This window comes from Artemia franciscana, chromosome 2, assembly GCF_032884065.1.
Source record: "Artemia franciscana chromosome 2, ASM3288406v1, whole genome shotgun sequence".
NCBI classification, from domain to species: Eukaryota; Metazoa; Arthropoda; class Branchiopoda; order Anostraca; family Artemiidae; genus Artemia; species Artemia franciscana.
Genome location: NC_088864.1, coordinates 5,092,853 through 5,101,270, shown reverse-complemented (window position 1 = coordinate 5,101,270; position 8,418 = coordinate 5,092,853). Strand labels below are relative to the sequence as shown.

The window sequence follows — 8,418 nt, the reverse complement described above, 5'->3', positions numbered from 1 at the left end:
AATGAGCAACTATGAATTGAGTTTTTTTTTCAATATTTTCTTTTTTCCAAATAATTTTTGTTCTCTGGTGACATTTGTGTTCCTTCCTAAGTGGCTGGCACTTTAGGTTGAGAATCCTTTATCCAAAGGGCACAGGTTTAATTTCTGGCATTAGCAGTTTATTTGGTTTGGGACAAAGGTCAGTGATGTAACTCTGTAAGTTCAGCCAGAATTGGCCCAAACTTAACAGGTTACCTAGAGAAATCTGGGGTTTGTAAGCAGGAAGGACATGCAAAAGCATAGGATGACTGGCCCCTAGCTTCCTATTGCACTTCCTGTCTAAAGGATTACCTGGTCCTTTACTAGGCTTCTGACTTAGCCATAGGAGCTTTCTTTTAAACCCATTAAATATAAGTACAAAGGAAGAAATGTCAGTAAGGTGGTCCTTCCTTTTCAATGAATTTTTGATGTACAGACAACAGTGTAGGTCATAAGAATTGGCTGGTGAATGTTTTGCAAGGTTTAAAAATTTAGGGCAATTGCTCAGGTTGGCAACTGAGCACAAAAGTAAAATTTTGTGGATGGTTTTTCTTTGTGAATGTTATATTTATGTCATGTCCAGAATTTTAAAGTTAATCTTCATTGTTTTTTTTTTAATTTCCATGGTCCTAGGATTTTAGTGTATTAAAACCCACCTATGTCCATCCATTTTCTTTTAAACAGAGTGGAGTTCTATGTTTCCTAGCTTCAATAAATTTATATGCAATTTTGAGACCAGGGTTACAAAGTTCGTCAAAACTTGCAAGTGGAACTATGATATGACTAATTAATTTGTAAGAAATGTATATCAATTTAAAGATTAAAAAATTATGTAGAAAACAAACAAGACAAATAAATAAAAGTATCCCTTTACAACCATTTAATTAAGTGTAACAAATGTAGATTATCCCTAAGATTGAAATGAACAAAGCTTCAATTATGAATCTGTTTTCTTTAAACAGACTGAAGGGACAAACCTCCAAGCTATGACAAATTCAATCTCACTTTTGATCTCTTTCCTTTTCAATAGGAGCTTTCTTTGGATTTTTTTTCAACCAAGTAAAAACAGTAGGGACATGATCAGGTATAAGTGACCTTCACACTAAGCCTACATACCCAGGGGAAAATTATGCAGCTATACTAATAATTGGTAAATATTTTGTTGTTCATGTGTTTGATTTACAAATAAAGTGAACATACTCCTTGATGCCCTTTTTTATTTTTTACAAACATAATAAGTGCTTCAAGTACAAGTTTTTGAGCTCTTGAAAATGACCAAAGTATACTCAAATAGTTTTTGGGTATAAGAAAGCTTAAAACATTGGTTTCAAACTTACTGTTTCATTATTAATCCATTTTTTACATGTTGTATAATCTATGAGCACTGATTTTCCACAATTAAGTTGGATTAATAAATTTTACAATATTATGCTGTATTTCTTCTTCTTTGATGCCAAATTTTCAATTAAGGTACGTGTTTTTGGTCATTTTTGACAAAATAATGTATGTTTTTCACTGCCAAAATTTGTTAGGTTAAGTAAGGTCAAAAAGTGCTTAAACTTGAACTAGCAAAATAAGCAATTATTATATTTGTAAAGAACATACAAAAAGGCATCAAGTGGTATATTCACTTTATTTGTAAATCAAAATATGAACAACAAGAAATTCACCTCTAACATGCTTAATTTGCAAACATATAGCCCAAATTATATATTTCCAATGTTTTCTGCCACCTTTTACTTGTTTTTCCAGTTCTTGTTTTGCCACAGTTGCCTCAACTAACAGGTACAAGGGTTGAGGGATAGATTGGCAGAATCAATAGAAAATATGTAATTTCAGCTATAGATTTCCATATTAGGAGGGTTGGGGCTAAAGTAGAGCAGGGCTGCATGTAGAAAGCTATAATTATTATGTAAATTACAAAGAATCATCTTTTTTTAACAGGTTTTCTTCTATAGGTCTACAGGTCCTTCTCTTGGCTTATACCACATCAAGCATTATATAACCAAAGAAGAATAAGTAGCAAAAAGCTATATATACATAAGCACTGGTTATTTAACAATGACTTCTCTAGTGCTTAACTATGACCCATTAGTAATATTAACAAGAAACAAGGGTAAAACTGGTGCAAACAGTATTACTGGCTTTCATATAAAGTGAATATACCACTTGATGCCTTCTTATATGCTCTTTACAAATATAATAATTTCTTCTACTGCAAATTCAGATTTAAGCACTTTTTCACCTCTTGACCTCTTAAAAATGACCTATAAATGGAGTCATTACAAAGCTGTAATAGTTTAGAAACAAATTTGGGCTATATATTTGCACATCAGGGGGGTGGGGGTAAAGCATAGCATATATTATATATGTAAACTAACCATTGCTGTTTTTTTTTAACGTGTTTGTGCACATCAAATTTTAATGAAAAGAGAAATCACCAGTGCAACAGCATACACATAAAAAAATTCAAGCAATGGTTAGTTTACATATTTAATATATGCTACACTTTACCCCCACCCCCTGATGTGCAAATATATAGCCCAAATTTGTTTCTAAACTATTACAGATTTGTAATGACCCCATATATAGGTCATTTTTAAGAGGTCAAAAAGTGCTTAAATCTGAACTTGCAGTAGAAGCGATTATTATATTTGTAAACAGCATTACAAAAGGCATCAAGTGGTATATTCACTTTATATGAAAGCCAGTAATACTGTTTGTACCAGTTTTACCCAATGGTAAAACTGGTGCAAATATAAATAGGTAACAGAAAAAGTGAAATTTAGTGTAAATGACAATCAGGAACTGGATCAAGGGGGCCAAAAACAGGGCTGTATAATTGGAGTTCAAAGAACGTGGTGATTTTTTAGTGAAAAAAAAAAAAAAACACTTCCCTGGCTAATTTAGGACTTTGAATTAATTAGCCTACCAAAATTTTCCTATCCTATGCAATTGAAATAATTTTCCCTTTTCAGAGCATTAAGACAATTTATCACAATAAAAAATATCCAAAGCATCTTGAATGGAATGACTTAAAAAGGCAAATGACAACCACAATTTGAAATCTTACAATTAAAGTTCTGGCCACACAAATTGTATTAGGCTACCCAGCTCTGAAATAATTGCTGAAGCTGTATTTGCCTGTAAAATTTGAAACAGGCCCAAAGTCCTAGCCTCTCCCTTGTCAAAACTTCACATAGCATTAAAACAATAATTACACGTGACCAATGTTGTAATTATTCGCAATTAATCTTGCCGTTTTAAGTGACACGTGGCCAGACAAGTATTTGTTGCTATCTTTTAAGGGTTAAACCTCGATTAGTAAAAATCCCATTGGACAAGTAAACAAACGCACCCTTTGTGAAATAAGATTTTGGACACGGTCTAGGACTGCTTTAAAATCTCTTTTCGAAGCAGCATAAGGTAATCCCAAATAAGTGACTATTGGCGACGACTGAAAAATACAGAAAGATTTCGAGATAATGAAACAAAAGAGCAGGAAAGAGAATTAAGGGCAGTAGCTAAACATGAATTGAATATATAAGGAGAAATAATTCCTCCTTGTCTAATTCCTCTAATCCCAGCCTTGCAAGCTCTTCTCTCTTTTGGGGCATAATATTTGTTCTTTTATTTTTGAGAAAATAGTTAAACAGCATAATTGTAGTGATTTCTAGTAAGGAGTCAAGTAATTTATGTGCTTATTTAGTGATCTTTTCGAGAATATAGTGATTTGTTCTCACCCAGTGGCAACCCTGTTACATATATTTAACCAAAATTTTCAAATTTCTCACACACTTGAAAATTATCGCTATCCTCATTTGTGGTAAGTTAGACTGCTTTAAGTTTTACTCTATTATTTTTTTTGTGTGGTTATTTTGTTTTGGTATCTTTCTTTCATAAGGAGTTGAGGTTTTAAATCTTACATAAGTCAAATTCTGTTTGTTTTAAGCTATAAATTTGCTCTTTAGCTTCTTTATGATGAGAAAACTTTGTTCTTTTTCATTTCTTTTTAATCAAAACAATATTTATGTATATGGTATCAACGCTTACTTTCATTAGCCTAATAGCAACAATGCAGGCTAATGACTGAAACAGGCTCTGCCCCATGGGAGAATGTAGGCTATTGCCTATAAATAGTTAAAATAATCTATAGGATATGAAAGGCAGATTGGTTTAAACCAATGAATTTGCTGTTTTTAACATAATTCAGCTAAGTTGAAAGTTAATAGGGTAAGATGACCAGTACTGGGACTCTTCCATCACTCTGCCTATTCTGGGACAGAACCTTTGGTTGGATTGCAACATGTCTAATACTTGGAAAAAAGACAACAGGTTTTTTTGGAAGTGACCAACAAGATTATTGTCTTTTGTCCCAGTATTGGACATGTTGTAATCCAATCAAAGATTCTGTCCCAGAATAAGCAGAGTGATCAAGTGTCCTAGTACTGATTGTCTTACCCCTAGGCTTAAATCACCTGATGCTCTTTTCTATGGTTGTTTCAAAAAAATTTCTTCACTATTTTGCATCTGGGTGAAATCACATTTTGGTAAAATTCTAGTTTAGTGACTTCTTGTTATCTCAGAAAGGGGTTAGGTTAGGAAAATGAAACTCTGGGATGGGTCAACTGGCTGAAGTGTGTCCTGGGAAGGTATTTTGAAGTAGCCTACTTACCTCCACTTCCTCTTGTTCTAGAGGGTTGTGACCTTTAATGACCTTTCAAAATATGTGTTCTATAAAAGTGGAGCCTAGCAAAATAGATCTTCTGCTTGAATGAAGTACAACAAAATTGTTTTCAGCTCCACAGCTTAGCTCAACCCAATTTAGATCTATAAGGTTTTAAAGATATGCAAATACATTTCCTAAATTTTGAAAAAAAACACTGATATGTCTCATAATTTTATTCAAATAACAGGAATTGCATTTTCAGAACTAAAGGCAGAGAAAAAGCAACTGGTAATTGAAAATTAAGGCAAAATGTTGTTTTGTCAAAATTTCAATAGGTATAGTGGACCTGTCATGTAGGCAAATTTCAGGGCCTTCTAGAGAGAAAAGGAGTAGAGGTGAGTACTTTAAAATACCTTCCCAGGATATACTTTAGCCTGTAGACCCATCCCCCAAAGTTTCATTTTCCTAGCCTAACCCCTCTCTGAGATAGCAAGAAGTCACTAAACTAGAATTTTACCAAAAAATGTCTAGTGACAAAAATTTGCCATTTGTAGCTAAATCAAGAATAGTAATTATTATTTTCTTTAGTCTTAAAGGCATGTTCAGAAAACAATTCTTACTTCATAATATACAGAATAATTATAGTTAGCATATTTAATGCAGCCTTGCTATACTTACCCCTACTCCCCCTGATATGCAAATATATAGCCCATGTTATATATTTCTTATTGTTTCATTGTTCTTTCTTGTAATTCCCATAATTTTGATACTAAACTCTTATATTTTCATCATTATTTTGTATATTTCATTATGATTTGCCTAACCTCAATTTTTCAGTGTGGACTTGCTAACAAGGAAGTACCAAAAACAATTCTTACTTCATAATATGCAGAATGATTATAGGCTAGTTAACAAATTTTACATGCAACCCCTCTATACTTTACCCTGCCTCCCTCCCCTGATGTGCAAAAATATAGCCCAATATATATATTTCTATATTTATATACAAATAATATTTATATAAATCTAATTTATATATAAATCCATTCCTGAATCTGTTTCAGTTGTTTAACCTGTCTGACCTGTAAATTCAATCAAATGTGTTAAAAAACAAAAACCAGAAAAACAAGTAATGGGTGACTTATTACCTTAAATTGTACCTTCTAAGAACTGAGGTTGAAGAACCTGTAGATGTTGCCAGGTAGCATTGATTTGAAATTCATGTTATAGTTCATGAGTGGATCATCACTGTTTACATATATACAAGACACTTTGGTTTCGGTGTTGGGTATCATTAGATGTATTGCCAGCTAGGCCTGTTTTAGGGTGTCTTCAATGACTTCCCACTCTAATCACAGTCAACACCAATTGTTAGATTTGCTGTGTGAATTCCACTGTGGAACAGTGATTGGTGAAGAAGTTGAACTTTTTATGCTTTCTGCTACATTTCTGATGCAGTTTTATGGGATTTCCTTGTGTTCTGGTAAAGTGATCAAGAATAGGCTTAATGGTGTCACTGGTCATCATCTTAAATGCAAGGATGACATCTCCTCTCTTTCTATGGTATGTTAGGGTAAGCACGTCTAGCTTTTTGTTGTCATTGTTTGTAGGGGATTTGTTGTTTGGTCAAAGGGAGCTTGGTTGCTCTATGCTGGGAATTTTTAAATAGCTCCACATCACACTTAACATGCAGGTTGGCCACTGACATAACAAACTCAAGATGGCAATGAACAAGGGCTGTGTAAAGCTTCCTGATATCTCTTGGCTGGTGACTTTGTCTTTGACCACTTGATCAAACTGAGGACCTTGTTTGCCTAAGCTGCTTGGCTCTGACAATGACAATGAAATTTAAGCTTATCATCAATGATTACCCCAACAACATGCTCTTCCTCATAACTCTGATTGGGCATATTGGCACCTGCATAGTCAGTCATGTGATAGCTATGGTTGGGGTTGTTTGGACCAAGATGCAGGACTTTACATTTGCATGGGTTGAACTTGAGCATCCAGGTTGTTGCCCACAGACAGGGGTTAATATCTTCTTGCAAAGAAGAGCACTTTTCTGTTGTGGCTGCTGGACCAAAGAGTTTGGAATCATCTGCATACAGTTCATGCACTAAAGCATGGTCATGCACTTATATCCAGGACCATTGCTTTTCCTGAGGCCAAAACGATTTCACTGATTTAAAGAATATGAAAATTGGAACTTTGAATTTTACAACAATAAAAAATAACTATTGTATTGATATTTTGACTGACTAATTTAGACATTCAAACTGGACTATTAGGAGTTTCAGAAACTCTTATCACAGGGGTAGGAACCATACAATTAGGTGATACAGAATTTATGTACTCAGACAGGAAAGATGGGGTACATAGATAGGAGATACAGCTCATGATGGATTAAGAAGCTGCTAAATCTTGTTTATGTAGGGAAGGCGTTAATAATAGAATTCTAATTGCTCATGATTAAAAAGTTCAGGGTACCTGTTATCTATCTATGTATATAAAAATAAGTTGTCTGTGTGTCTGTGTGTCGAGTGACATCACTGTCTGCATATGACGTCTGAATTATTTCATCACATACCAATTCAAAAACGAATGTATTCAAGCCAAAGTAGCTCAGTTATATAACGACCTGTGTTGGCGCAGTGGGTTTGACCTTAGCTTGGTAATACGGGACCCAGAGATCGAACCATGCTGCAGGAATGCACTACAGGGCCAACGCAGGGACCTTAGTAGTCAAGAAGCGTCGTCCAAGAGGTTCCAGGTTCGAACCTTGGCTTTAGCATTAATACAAAAGAAGAAAAAAAAACTAAAAAAGATAAAAACTACAAACAAAAACTAAAAAGAAAATACTAAAAAAAACTAAAAAACCTAAAAAACTAAAAAAAAGGTAAAAAATTAAAAACTTAAAAAAAAAACTAAAAATAAATAAAAAAATAAAAAAAAAATAAAAAAAGGTAAAAACTACAAAAAAAAACTAAAAAGAAAAAAAAACTAAAAACTGAAAAAGAAAAGAAAACTAAAAAAAAGAAAAAAACTGACAAATAAAGGAGAAAAAGAAAACTGAAAAAAAAAAATAAGAAAAAATAAAAAAGGTAAATCTATTCAAGCCAAAGTAGCTGAGTTGGTAAAACGTTATGTTCCAGGTTCTAGGTCCGAGAGGCTCCAGGTTCGAACCATGGCTTTAGCATTAATACAAAAGAAGAAAAAAAACTAAAAAAGAAAAAAAAACTAAAAAACAGGTAATAACTACTAAAAAAAACTAAAAAACTAAAAAAAAAACTAAAAAAAGGTAAAAAACTAAAAAAGAAAAAAAAACTAAAAAAAGGGTAAAAACAGCAAAAAACTAAAAAGAAAAAAAAAACAACTTAAAACTAATAAAAAAACTAAAAACTGAAAAAGAAAAAAAACTAAAAAAGGAAAAAAACTCAAAAATAAAGGAGAAAAAGAAAACTAAAAAAAGTAAAAATAAAAAAAAACTAAAAAAGGTAAAAACTACAGAAAAACTAAAAAGAAAAAAATAAAAAAGCTAAAAAATAGGTAAAAACCAAAAAAAAACTAAAACGAAAAAAAGGAAAAAAACAAAAAAATTTAATTCATCATATACCAATTCAAAAACGAATGTATATACAGACCAGGACACAGGGAATATAAATGACGACCAGGACACTCAAAGAGAAATTACAGACTGGGACACCGGGACACAAATGATGACCGGGACGTGT

General features: G+C 32.8%; 1 protein-coding gene across 1 annotated transcript in view; it reads left to right on the top strand.

Annotated features, from left to right (window-relative positions):
- The first annotated feature begins 3,767 nt into the window (after positions 1–3,767).
- Positions 3,768–8,418, top strand: part of LOC136033982 (uncharacterized) — a 28,450-nt gene continuing 23,799 nt past the window's right edge. The window contains exon 1 of the mRNA XM_065715014.1: positions 3,768–3,844. The gene's annotated coding sequence lies outside the window, so the exon portion shown is untranslated. The remainder of the gene's footprint in view (positions 3,845–8,418) is intronic.